The sequence below is a fragment of the Ovis canadensis genome, chromosome X (assembly GCF_042477335.2).
Source record: "Ovis canadensis isolate MfBH-ARS-UI-01 breed Bighorn chromosome X, ARS-UI_OviCan_v2, whole genome shotgun sequence".
Classification (NCBI taxonomy): domain Eukaryota; kingdom Metazoa; phylum Chordata; class Mammalia; order Artiodactyla; family Bovidae; genus Ovis; species Ovis canadensis.
Window position 1 is genome coordinate 87,689,149 of NC_091727.1, and position 12,828 is coordinate 87,701,976.

The following is a 12,828-nucleotide window of genomic DNA, read 5'->3' on the forward strand; positions in this document are numbered from 1 at the left end:
CTGAGGAGAGCTGAGGGGACCCGAGGGGGGACTGAGAGACCCCACAGTCCCCGCCCCTGAAGTCGGCTGTGGGGGCCCTTGGGGTGAGAAGCGCACACTGGGCCCGTCTGCCCTCCTCACGTGCGGGTCTCAGAGAGACTGGGAGCGGCAGGGCCTCAAAATGGAGGACGGGACAAACCCAGGTCCTGCCTGAGGCCCAGGCTCCATGAGAGGAAGGAATGAGGCAGTTAGATCCGAACATGGGGAGGGATCCTTGCCTCTGATGGGGGTCTTAGAGGCCACAGAGTGGGGTGAAGAGGGTGAGCAGTTTCTTGACCTCTGGCCTAGGGACCTCGAGACCTGAGGCGATCAGGCGCGGGCTGAGGCTTCAGGTCCACAGAGGGTGGACTTGCCAGATACCGATGGAGGACTGAGCAGACCCCTGCCCCTGTGGTCAGTGCTGGGAGGCCAGGCAGGATGTGAGGAGGAGCTGAGGACCAAGCATCTCCCTAGGCTAGGACCCGTCGGAGGTCCTTGGTAGGTGCGGCCACATGTGGGGCCACTTACCACTTTCTGTTGAGGCTTGCATCTTGTTCTAAGTTTCCATGGAGGCCCCCAGAGGGGACAGACAAGGTCGTGCCAGGGGAAAAGTGAACACTACAAGGGAACCCCAAGGGGACTTCCCACCACACAACTGGGGGGACCTCACAGAGTACACCCCTCCTACCATCAGAGAAGGCTCAGGGCTGTGCCACAGGATACCCCTGAGCTGCCCCCTCCATTTCTCTCACAGGAGCTGCAGGAACTGGGAGGCGAAGGCAGAGCTCTGAGGCCCGTGCCCTTTAGGTCAGAGAGCAGAGGAGCTCCAGGCAGTACCAGGAGTCAAGGTGAGGCGGGTGCTCTGAGTGTGCACCAGGGGCTCCCCATCCCAGAACAGAGGGGAACCCACAAGGGCCTAATTCCCACAACTTGTCACACTGGAAATCTCAAGCTGTATTGACTGCACCCTGATGAGCCACCTCACTTCCTCCTTCAGGTAGCCAGAGGACTGGCCACTCTGGAGGCATGCCCCTGTGAGGTCTGATAACACCCCTAAAGGGGAGACCTGTAAGTGGCCTGTATCAGACCGCCCAGGGTGCGTTTCTCAGCCGAGCCTGCTCACACCCCCTCTCTCTCCCAGGCGGGTGGTCCCCATGACCCCCTGCCTCACTTCTGTCTGTGGTTTGATCCCAGGCATCATGCTCATGGTCGAGATGAGTGAGCTGAGCAAGCCAAGCAAGCCCGAGGAAGACCTTCAGGACCCAGGCGAGGCCCAGGGCCCGGAAGAGGCGTAGCTCTTGGGGGCTGAGGCGGGGAGGGCTGCATCTGCCTCGGCCTCGTCCCCTCGATCTCCTGCTCCACCCTTGTGGAGGCCTTGCCCCAGGAAACTCTTAATGAGATGGTGACAGGAAACCTGGTGATGTTCCTGCTCCACAAGTATCAAGCCAAGGAGCTGACCTCCCAGGCGGAAATGCTGAAGAAGGTCCTCAGGGATAACCGGGAGCACTTCTCGGTGGTCTTCAGCCAAGCCTCGGAGAGCCTGCAGCTGGTCTGTGGCATGGAAGTGAAGGAGGTGGACCCCACGGAGCACATCTACATCATGGTCCCCACCCTGGGCCTCACCTGTGATGCAATGCCGAGTGGTGGGCAGAGCATGCCCAAGGCCGGCCTTCTGGTGCTGGTCCTCAGCCTAATCATGTGGAATGGAGACCATGCCCCTGAGGAGGAGGTCTGGGGAGCACTCAGCAAATGGGGATGTTTGTTGCGAGGGAGTACTGTGTCTTTCGCGATACGAGAGGGCTGCTGACCCAAGTGTGGGTGTGGGAGGGGTACCTGGAGTACTGACAGGTGCCTGACAACGACCCTGCTCGATACGAGTTCCTGTGGGGTCCCCAGGCCTATGCGGAGACCAACAAGTAGGAAGTCACGGAGTATCTGCTCAGAGACAACCAAAGGTTTTCCAGGGCCTTCCCACCCCCATCTGCAGAGGCTGTGAGGGAGGAGGAATAGGAGCCCTGACCCAGAAAAGTAGCCAAGCTGATCTTTCCCTCTGTGATTGAAGATGGAGCAGTCAGCCTTCTCAGTAGTGATGGCCTGGGCCACTTGGGGGAACCCGGTGTGTAGCATCTTTGTGTCCCTTTTCTCTGTGATGACATGCAAAATCATCTCTGTTTTTTAGGAATTTTTCAAATATGTTTTTTCAGCTTAAGCCTTAATAAACTTCAGTGTCTAACTTTGTGAATGACATTGATCCCACATGTATTTGTACTTAACCAGTTTAAGGACCAGAGTTTTGCTGTTTTGTAAAAGAGACTGGAAACTCTCCCATTTTATTTTGTGACCCTGAGCAAGATCATAAAAATTGGAATTACAACTATTTTGGATATGTGAACTTACTCAGCAGTATATAGTTTGGTGGAAAAATTGGAGTATAAAAAACGATTGTAGTGAATTCTCACTTCTTACAGGTTTTGACTGTCCTTTTCTACAGCTAATCTGCATCTGTTTACTTGGATTTTGCCAGGTTGTTATTTAAGAAACTAGGAGAAAATTGATGAGATTAATAAGCCCCCTTCTCACTGGTTCATTTATTCCACAGAACTTCAGGAGGTGAGGTGTTAGGGCAGAGGGTGGAAGCTTCAGATCCACAGAGGATGGACTCTCGAGACCCTCAAGCAGGATTGAGTAGACCTCCCACCTCTGTGGTCAGTGTTAGGAGGCCAGGCGGGATGTGAGGAGGAGGTGAGCACCGAGCATCTCCCCAGCCTAGGACTTGCGGGAGACCCTGGGCAGGTGATGCCACACGTGGGGGTCCTCAGTGCTTTCTGTTCAGACTCAGGTCTTGTTCTGAGTTTCCCTGCAGGCCCCCAAAGGGGAGGGACCAGGCCATGCCAGGAGAACAGTGGGCAATACAAGGGAGTCCTGAGGGGACCAGCCACCCCACAACTGGGGGACATCGCAGAGTTCATCCCTTCTACCAGCACAGAAGGCTCAAGTCTGTGCCATAGTTTACCCCCTAGGTGCCCCCTCCATTTTTGATACAGGAGCTCCAGGAACCAGGAGGTGAAGGTGGAGGTCTGTGGCCTGTGTCAGAGAGCAGAGGAGGTCCAGGCAGTGCCAGGAGTCAAGGTGAGGAGGGTGCCCTGAGTGTGCACCAGGGGCTCCCTATCCCAGCACAGAGGGGAACCCACAAGGCCCTAATCCCCACAGCGTGTCAGACCCAGAACCTCACACTGTGCTGACTGCAACCCGGGGAGCCAACGCCTGTCCTCCTTTGAGTAGACAGGGATCAGGCTGATCTGGAGGAGCTCCTCTATGAGGCCCGAGAGCACCCCTCAAGAGGAGACCTGTAAGTGGCCTGAGTCAGACCGCCCAGGGTGGTTTCTCAGCCAAGGCCAATCACAACCTCCCTCTCCTGCAGACCTGGGGTCCCCATATATCCCCCTGCCTCACTCCTTTCTGCAGTTTGACCCTGGTCAAATTGCCTGGGATGCATGAGTTCCACCAGCCTGAGAGAGTCTTTCAGGATCCAAGAGAGGATGAGGGTCTGATGGAGGCAAAGTTCATTTGGGGTGAGGAGGAGGAGGAGCAGATGAAGGAAGGAGACGCCGCTTCCTCCTCCTCCTGTCTCCCAGTCTGGGGCACCCTGGAGGAGGTGGCTGCTGCTGCAATAGCCAGTTTCCCCCAGAGCCCTTGGTGTCTGCCCCTCTCCCACTGCCATGGCTGCCAATCTTGGGAGCCAATCTGAAGACCATGGCCTCAGCAGGCAAGATGAAGTACCAGACACCTCACGTGACCAGGAAGATGCAAAGTCCTCACTCCCAGATGCACTACAGGTGAAGAAGAAAGAGCTGGTGCGATTCCTGCTCAGCAGGTATCTTGCCAAGGAGCTGATCACAAAGGCAGAAGTGCTGAATAGTGTCCTCAAAGATTACCAGGACCACTTCCTGGTGGTCCTCAGTCAAGCCTCAGAGTACCTGCAGCCGATCTTTGGTTTGGAGGTGAAGGAGGTGGACCAGAGTGAGCAGACCTATATCCTGGTCCCCACACTGGGCCTCACCCTCAAAGAGATGCTGAGGGATGGTCAGAGGTTGCCCAAGGCCGGCCTCCTGGTGGTGATCCTGTGCCTGATCACTGTGGAGGACAACCGTGCCCCTGAGGAGGAGATCTGGGAAGCACTCAGCAGGATGGGGGTGTCCTGGGAGGGAGCACTACACGTATGGGGATCCCAGGGAGCTGTTGACCCAAGTGTGGGTGTGGGAGGGGTACCTGGAGTACCGGTAGGTGCCTGACAGCGGCCCTGCTCACTACGAGTTCCTGTGGGCTTCCTGGGCCTATGCAGAGACCAGCAAGTTTTAAGTCCTGGAGTATCTGGACAGAGTTAGTTGAAGGGGCCCCAGCTCCTTCCAGTCCCTCTGCAGAGGCTGCGAGGGAGGAGGAAGGGGGACTCTGAGCCAGAGGAGCAGCCAGGCTCCTTCCAGGCCCACATCTAGCAGCTTGCCCTGGGTGGGGAGGGCAGGAAGGGACGTGATCCTTCCCTCTGTGATTGAAGAGGGAGCGGTTAGCCTTCTCAGCAGTAAGAGCCTAGGCCTGTTGGGGGAACCCAGTGTGTGGCATCTTCGTGTTCCTGTTCTCTACAATGACATGGAGACTCATTTTCTTTTCTTTAGGAAATTTTCAAATGTTATTCCTTTTTACAGAAGACGATGCATCCCAATATCTAACTATGTCAGTGACATTGATCACCGTGTGTTTGTACTTAGCCAGTTCATGAACAAGGGTTTTTCTCTTTTGTAAAAGAGATTGGGAACACTTCCATTTTGTTTCATGGTCCTGCACAAGATAACATGGAATTAGAATTAGAACGATTTTGGAAATGTGAATTTATTTAGCAGTGACATAATTGGTGGAAGAATTAGAAAATAAAAAGTGATAGTAGTGAATTCTTGCTTCTTATACTTGTTGTGTGTCAGTTTGTACAGCTAAGGGATCTCGGTTTATCTGAATTTGCCCGGGTTATCAAAAGTGGCAAGTAATCTGAGTCAAGCAGCCCCTGCTCACTGGCTCATTTATTCTGAAAACCTTTACAGAGTCTCTGCTCTGTGAAAGGCCCTGTGTTAGCAATGGGGACACTGGGAGAAGCAGGACACCCCCACACCTGGAGCGATGGTCTCAGCCACAGTCACATGAGGTGCATCGTGGGAATGAGGGGAAATGAGACATTGCTGTAAGGTGTCTCTTTGGGTCTTGGATAAACCTCAGAGAGATCTGTTTCTGGGGCAGGATGGAAGGGGTCCTGGCTCTTCTCGCATTGCTGCTGACCACAGGAATGGAGTAGGTGTTTTCTACCCTGTATCTGCTAGGCATCCTGCAGAACTCAGGTCATACTCCCTTGAAATGATGCCCAGAAATCCATGGGCTGACCCTCTCTTTCCTGGTCCCAGGGACCCAGATCTTAAGGTGTTAACTAGCTTTTAATTATCTTGATTTTCACTGGGCATTGTAATCAAAGACTCGACATTTATTGGCACTGCAACGATGAAAATAAGGGTTGGGATGGAAGACCAGCAGGGACACAGGCAAAGAGTGATTCTTGTTTCTATTTCCTGGACCAGCTTGGGTCCTGCTGGAACACTCCTCCATACCCAAATTTCACAGTTCCTCTAACTGGAAATGGGGTTACCAGGTAGCTCAAACAATGAAGAAACTGCTTGTATTGTGGGAGAGCTGGGTTCGATTCCTGGGTCAGGAAGATCCTCCTGGAGAAGGGCATGGCAACCCACTCCAGTATTCTTGCTTGGAGAATTCCATGGACAGAGGAGCCTGGCAAGCTACAGTCCATGGAGTTACAGAATCAGACATGACTGAGTGACTAACACTATGTTCCACTATGGTCTAAGTGGAAAAGTTTCTTAGTTTTATTTATGAAACATCCTATTGAGGTGTGTATCCTCTGACCTGTCCTGGACCACAAAGCAGCCAACTCCATCCAGTGGAGAGTGGAAGAGTGTCTGGGGGCAACAGCGTGAGAAATTCCTGCCCCGCCATCACAGGGCTAACAGCCGCCAGGCCTTGAGCTCTGTTCTGTCCCTCAGGGGCATCCTGCAGCCCAATACACGGGGCTCCTCACACCTGCTCGCCTCCCAGATGAAGAACTGAGGCTGCGGGGCTTGGGCATCTTCCCAGGACCACTTGCTAGTGAGGGCTGGGGTGGGCTCGGAGCCCTGGTCTCAATTCCTCTGGAGGCCCGCCACTCCCGCCCACTCCAGGCTGTGGCCCTACCTTCCAACTTCTCCTGCCTTCCTCTTCTCAGTGCTACACAATGCCTCTGAGGTGACAAAATCAGGCCTGTGGAAGGAAGGGGACAAGGAGAACCAGAAGCACTGTGGGGCTGCTCTGGGGTTTGCTGGGAACTGACTCTGCTGGGGGCTGGCATCTCTGTCCAGTCCCAGTGCTCCCTGCCTGAGGGTGGTGCCCTGTCCCTGCTGCTGCCATGGGGCCTCCTGCCCAACTGAACCTGCCAGGCTGACCAGCTCTTCACTGAACAGGAGAGATGGAGTGTTTGACTGAATGGCCCCAGTGCCCACTGGGATAAGGCCTCTACAGGAGCTTCCTCTGATATGGAAGGGCAGGTAACATGGGCAGAACCCCGAGGCTCTAGGTCTCCCCAGCCTTAGTGAGGGAGAGGAGCAGCTGGAAGGTCCCTGAGCTGGGGACACCAGAGCGGGGATGCCAAACACAGGGACAGGAAAGCAAGGCTGAGAAAGGCAGGCCTTAGACATCATGAGGGCTTGTGTGTGCACAACACAAGTGTCCCGAGCCACAGCTGACAAAGAGCCCTCAGCTCCCAGCCCCATCCCTGCCCATGCTCTGCAAATCCCCCATCTTAGCCTAGGGCTGTTGAGGGCAGATCTGTTGTAACCTGTCTGGCCTTGGCCCTGGGGCAACCCTGGACCAAGTAACCCACTAGGTTACTGTCACCTCATTCGACCACTGAGGAGGCACTGAGGGATAGATAGATAGCCCATGACTGCATGGGACCTGAGCACACACAGGTCCATCCTCAGTTTTTCCCTTGTATCTGGAGGAAGGGTCCCTGTTTACTGGAGGGGGGAGGGGAGGAGCAGAGCTGTAGGCCTGAACTTCAGCAGGGTCTCAGCACCTCGCAAGGAGGCTCCATTTCCACGTGGCTATGAGGATGGGGACAAAGTCCCAGAAGAATCAAGCCCAGGGCCTCCTGGGCCTTTCCTTCACCAAACACAACAGAGCCACAGCTCTCACAGGCCCACGAGGCACCTCTTGATCAGGCTCCTATCCTGATGGCCTGCTCTCCTCGCCCCTAGATTCCCCCCAGTAGACATGAAGGCCATCCTTCCATCCATGAAACATTCCAGTGTGTTCCTACCTCAGGACTTTTGTAGGGTGTGAGGAGTCACATCGTGTCCCTCAAGTCCTGGAGTCTTGATCCCAAGTATTTCGGTGGGACCTTACAAAGGAAAGGTCTTCACAGAGCTGATGGAGATCAAGTGAGCTGATTAGGATGGACCCTCCTCTAACACGATGGCTGTTCCCATACATAGGACACACTGAGAGATAGAGAGGCACACAGGAAAATTCACGATGAAGAGAAAAGAGGATCTCTCCAAGCCCAAACATGCCCACCATGGCCAGCAAAGCCCCGGAAGTGAGGAGGGGGAAAGATGGGACAGACTCACTCCATAGCCCTCACAAGAGCCAGTGTCCACTGACACCTTGACCTCAGCTGCCGCTCAGTAGACAGCCCAGCCAGGTTCCTGACCTTTGGGGTGTCACCTCCCATGAGTCATGCACCCTGAAGCAGAAGGGGCTCCTCAAGGGTCCCCCAGTGTTGCCACAAGTTTCAAATCAGCAGCTGAGAATCTCTAGCTACTGATTCAGGGGTCTCCCCAAGAGGCTCACCAGCATGCAGGGTCACTCCACCCACCAAGGGCCTTGAAAACACATGACCCCAAACCCAAAGACAAGCACAAAGTTTCCACAAGGTGAACACCAGCCCTTGTCGCTCTGCCTTCAGAGGTGTATCTAGGAGCCTGTCTTTGGATGTGAGGCTGCCAGGCACTGTGTCCAACACACATGCTTTGTGAGCCAAGGGACGCTTTACAGCAGGACAAGGGTCACCTGCAAGGACAGACTGCTGCCTGTTTCTGGGCCTGTGGGCCTCTCTGCCTGCCGACGCTCAGCCCAGCCCCCGGGCTCCCCCACCACCCTCTGGACACTGTTCCAAAACAGGGAATTTGGACCAGAACACAGAGGGAAAAACACTAACCAGTTTCCTAACAACACATTTCTCTCAAGCACCCAGACCCAGCAGGGCCAAAATGACTGGCAACGCCATCTTTTCATAAAGGTCAAAGTCCCCAAGAGTCTCCCTGAGTTGAGAGCAGAACCACACGAGAGGAGTACCGGACCCTGAACCCCCACCAAGTGGGCAGCACACCCTAGGGTGGGGCCGGATCACACCGAACCAGACGGGCACGTACAGGGCACAGCAGTGACTGGACGGTATCACCATGAGCTGGTCTCTCCATCACCCTCCCCTTGACAGCCCAGCCTGGACAGGCTTCCTGCCCAAAGAGGATCAGGTGCTTGAGGATGTCTACCTGGAAGACGTCTTTCCCGGCCCTCCCCAGGACGGGCTACAGCAGCCAGTGGGGGTCAGCGAGCACAGTCAGGTACTTCTGTTGCAGGTTGGGTAGCAGGGTTTGATTCTCCAGCTCTTCCACCTTGTCAGGACCTAGGTTTTCTGGGCACAGCAAAGTGTCCCCAACGTTCACAAGATCTGGGTGCAAAGACAGGACACAGAAGGAGAACAAGGTGATTCACAGTCATGCTTACTAGAGACTAAGACCTTATCACAGAGCAGACCCGAGGTGAACTGGGTCCTCTGTTTGAGCCTTTCAGATGGGCTCAGCTCAGCAAAGGGAATTTAGGACTAGGCCAATCGAGGGAGGGAGCGAAATGAAAGGGAGAGGCCTGGTGTTCCATGAACCCACCAGGCCATGGGCAGCTCTCAGTCTGCCCACTGCAGGCCGCAGGGACAGAGCAGGAGGGCCCCAGTGGGGAGCCTGCGGACATCAGGTCCCCAAGTGACTCACCAGCAGAGAGGTGTTGCTGTGGGGCCTCACCCCTGGGGACTCAGGGGACTTGCTCAGGCCCGGCTGCAGGTAGTGGGGGTGGGGAACCCAGGCTGGGTGCTGTGCTGCCTCTCAACACGCACACACACACAGACAAGTGCCATGTGCAGACCTGGACCCACCTTTGCCTCAGAGCACAACCAGGACTGAGGCCCAGAGTGGTGGTCACGTACCTCGTGCCACCATCTCCTAGCCCAGGTACCCTCGCTGCCCCTCTGAAGAAACCCTAGCCCACTCCACCAACTGGTTCAACAGAAAACAAACGAGCACAACCCAGCTGAGATCCAGGGCAGCACCTGGGGCCGTGCAGGCAGCGTGGGGCAGGGCGCTTGCTCCACGATCCTCGCTTGCCCTAGGTCACTCTGTGGCTGAACTGGTCCCCATCCCGCAGCAAGGCCCGGATCTGGGTGGGGCTCATCCCCAGCCTCTGCTCCAGCAGCTCCCGCCAGGACATGTCCTCTCATTGCAGGTGCCTGATATGGACGGCCAGGGTACATTGCTTGGTCTGCATAGCACAGGCCGGCACTGAGTTTCCAGGGTCTTGACACCATTTAAGACTAATTCCGTGAAAGGCTGTCAAAAGGACAGAGCGCCGAACTTCATCTCCCAGGGCTCCCAGGGCCTCACGTGGCTGCAGAAACAGAACCACAAAGACTAAGAGCCTGACAGAGGCCTCCAAGCTCACAGCCCTGGGCAGGATCTCAGCCCCATGTGCCCAAGCAACAGCCAAGCCTGCTGACACAGAGGGGAGGGTCACAGAGGGCTGGCTCTTTCCATCCATCTCCATGTGGTCTGCTGACAGGGGGTGGTGACCCAGAAGACCCAGCCATCACTTGCAGTGTGTGGGGAGGTCAGGAAGGAGGGCAGGACAGCGGAAGAGGGGCACGAGGTGAGTTCCAAGACAGAGGGACTCAAAGCCCTGGGAGCACCGAGGAGGGAGGGTGGGTTCCCTGGCTTCACAGCCCAGTGGCCAGGTTCTGGTCCTCTCCCAGCACAGACAGACACAGTCCCGGGTTTGGCTTCCCCCACCCCCGGCCCCCACTGCAGCCCTCAACTCCCCGGCCCCCATGCCTGCCCATGCTCTGCAGATCCCCCATCTTAGCCCAGGGCTTCTGAGGCTGATCTGTGATAACCAATCTAGCCTCGGCCCTGGGGCCACCCTGGACCTCAGATGGCCCTGCCAGGTGTCTTCCCCTCGCCTTTGGAAGCTGCCTTCCTCCCAGCCTTTCCCACACCATGGCCTCCACTGTCAGCAGATGCCCTGGCCCCTGCCCAGAACCTAGAGAAAAAAACGGAGAGCAGGAACTTCTGGGACAGGCATACTCCATGTCCTTGCCAGGGCCTGGGACAGTACCACGCAGGAATCACAGAATTCAAACCTCAAATAACCCACTAGGTTACTGTCATCTGACTCTACAGCTGAGGAGGTGGTGAGAGACAGAGATAACCCATGACTGCAGGAGACCTGACCACATACACATCCATTCTCATTTATTTTGTTGTACCTGGAAGTTGGGGGGGGGGGAGTCCCTGTTCACTGGATCGGGGTAGAGGCGGAGGAGCAGAGCTATGGGCCTGAACCTCAGCAGGATCTCAGCACCTTGCAGGGAGCCTCCATTTCCATGTGGCTGTGAGGACGGGAACAAGGTCCCAGAAGAACCCATCCTAGGGCCTCCGGGGCCTTCCCTTCCCCGAGCACAGCAGAGCCACAGTTCTCACAGGCCCACGAGGCCCCACGTGATCTGGCTCCTGCCCTGGCGGCCTGCTCTCCTCACCCTTGTATTCACCCCTGGTAGCTATGAAGGCCATTCTTCCATCCTTGGAACATTCCAGTGTGTTCCTACCTCAGAACCTTTGTAGGGTGTGAGGAGTCACATCGCATTCCCTCAAATCCAGGTGCTGGAGTCTCAATCCCAAGTACCTCAGTACAGACAAATGAAAGGTCTTCACAGAGCTGATGGAAGTCAGGTGAGCTGATTAGGATGGATCCTCCTCTAACAGGACAGCCGTTCCCATACAAAGGACACATTTAGAGACAGGCACACAGAAGAACTGGGGTGAAGAGGAAGGCAGAGATCTCCAAGCCCAAACACGACCAGCATGGCCAGCAATGCCCCAGAAGTGAGGGGGGGGGAGAGATGGGACAGACTCTCTCCACAGCCCTCATGAGCGCCAACATCAGCTGACACCTTGACCTCGGCTGCCGGCCTTCTGAACCAACACAGTTGGTAATGTGAGCCACCCAATGCAATCCTGATGTGACTGCCGGCAAATGAAGACAGAGGGTCAGCCCTGTATGTACATCTCTCCGCAGGGGCAAAGGAGGGGCGGTGTGGGGATGACTTCTCTACGCCCAGCATCTCAGGCACACTTCTCCATGTCTGCACATCTTCAAGTGTCTGTTTTCACCTCCCAGTATCGGGGGTCCCACAAGTTACTGACTTGAAGGGAAAACTCACTGTGCCAATACAACCACTTGACGTGACCACACACTCACTGACTGAAGGGCCATGCAGGAGGAGGCCCGGGGCACAGGGCGTAACCCAAGGTGCTGACACACACCAGCAAATGGCCTTCTGCAAAGGCTTCCCTGTGTCCACTCCCCCAACCACAGTTAAGCATGCCATGTCCTCACACACTGGCTGGCCCCAAACATCATCATCCTGCTGAACCTTTACCTGCTGAGTGACAAAGGGTCACCCTCTTCACTGGATGAACATATCACAATGTTTCCTCCAGCCTCACACCTCTTGTCTTGATACTGCACATAGGCACCATAAGTTCTAGTATTCCTGGAAGTTATTTCAATACAGTATGGCTAGGAATAATGTGCATGTGTGCAGAATTGGTCGTGAGCCCCTAAAATATGTTTCTCCAAATCCAAACTACATTCTCCTGATTTCATCTCCCCTTAGCCAGATTCCCAATATGCCCATGATCACTGTATAGCCACCCAATACAAGAGCAAGAGGGATGGAGGCAGCAGAATGGACACAGAGATGCCCTGAGCCAACTGTGGCTAAACCACCTTTAGCTGATTTTACAAACCAGACGACTGGCATATACCATAATTGTAGGGCCACTTCCTGTCCTGGAAATGTGAATGACTCTGAAGCTTAATCTTAAACTTCATTAGCTTCGCTGTTTATCTCTGGCTGGTCCAAAGAGTTACAGAAGGGAAACAAAATACTGAGAAAAGGTTTGGGACTCAGATAACAAGGCAGAAGGGAGGAAGTTACTTAACCAGAAACAAGGATAAGGCAATCAGGATGAATTCCAGATAACCAGAAGTACCTGGGAGTGGCACTTCCCTGGTGGTCCAGTGGTTAAAACTCCTCGCTTCCACTGCAGGGGACCTGGCTTCAATCCCTGGCCAGGAAACTAAGATTCCCCATGCCTCACATCAGGGCCAAAAGAAATAAATAAAAATTAAAAAATCATCTACATTTACTGAGGGCTCAAAAAATAAAAAGTACCTGGGAGTGAGTGAGTAGCATGTGACCTAAGGAATGGAAAGACAGCCCTAGCTGGGACACCACACAAGGACCCAAACTACAGAGCTGTCTTTCCTCCATGGCTGAGGTGAGAAGCCCGGCATGATGTTGGGTAGACACTGAGTGGTAGCAGGAGGAAGCAG

The 12,828-nt window shown here is 54.9% G+C and overlaps 3 pseudogenes; 2 read left to right on the plus strand and 1 right to left on the minus strand.

Annotated features, from left to right (window-relative positions):
• The first annotated feature begins 1,232 nt into the window (after positions 1–1,232).
• LOC138930413 (melanoma-associated antigen 10-like) lies at positions 1,233–2,050 on the plus strand (annotated as a pseudogene).
• Positions 2,051–3,731: 1,681 nt separating this feature from the next.
• On the plus strand, positions 3,732–4,392 carry LOC138929992 (melanoma-associated antigen 9-like; annotated as a pseudogene).
• Positions 4,393–8,347: 3,955 nt separating this feature from the next.
• Positions 8,348–9,794, minus strand: LOC138930803 (protein EOLA1-like; annotated as a pseudogene).
• Positions 9,795–12,828: the final 3,034 nt, after the last annotated feature.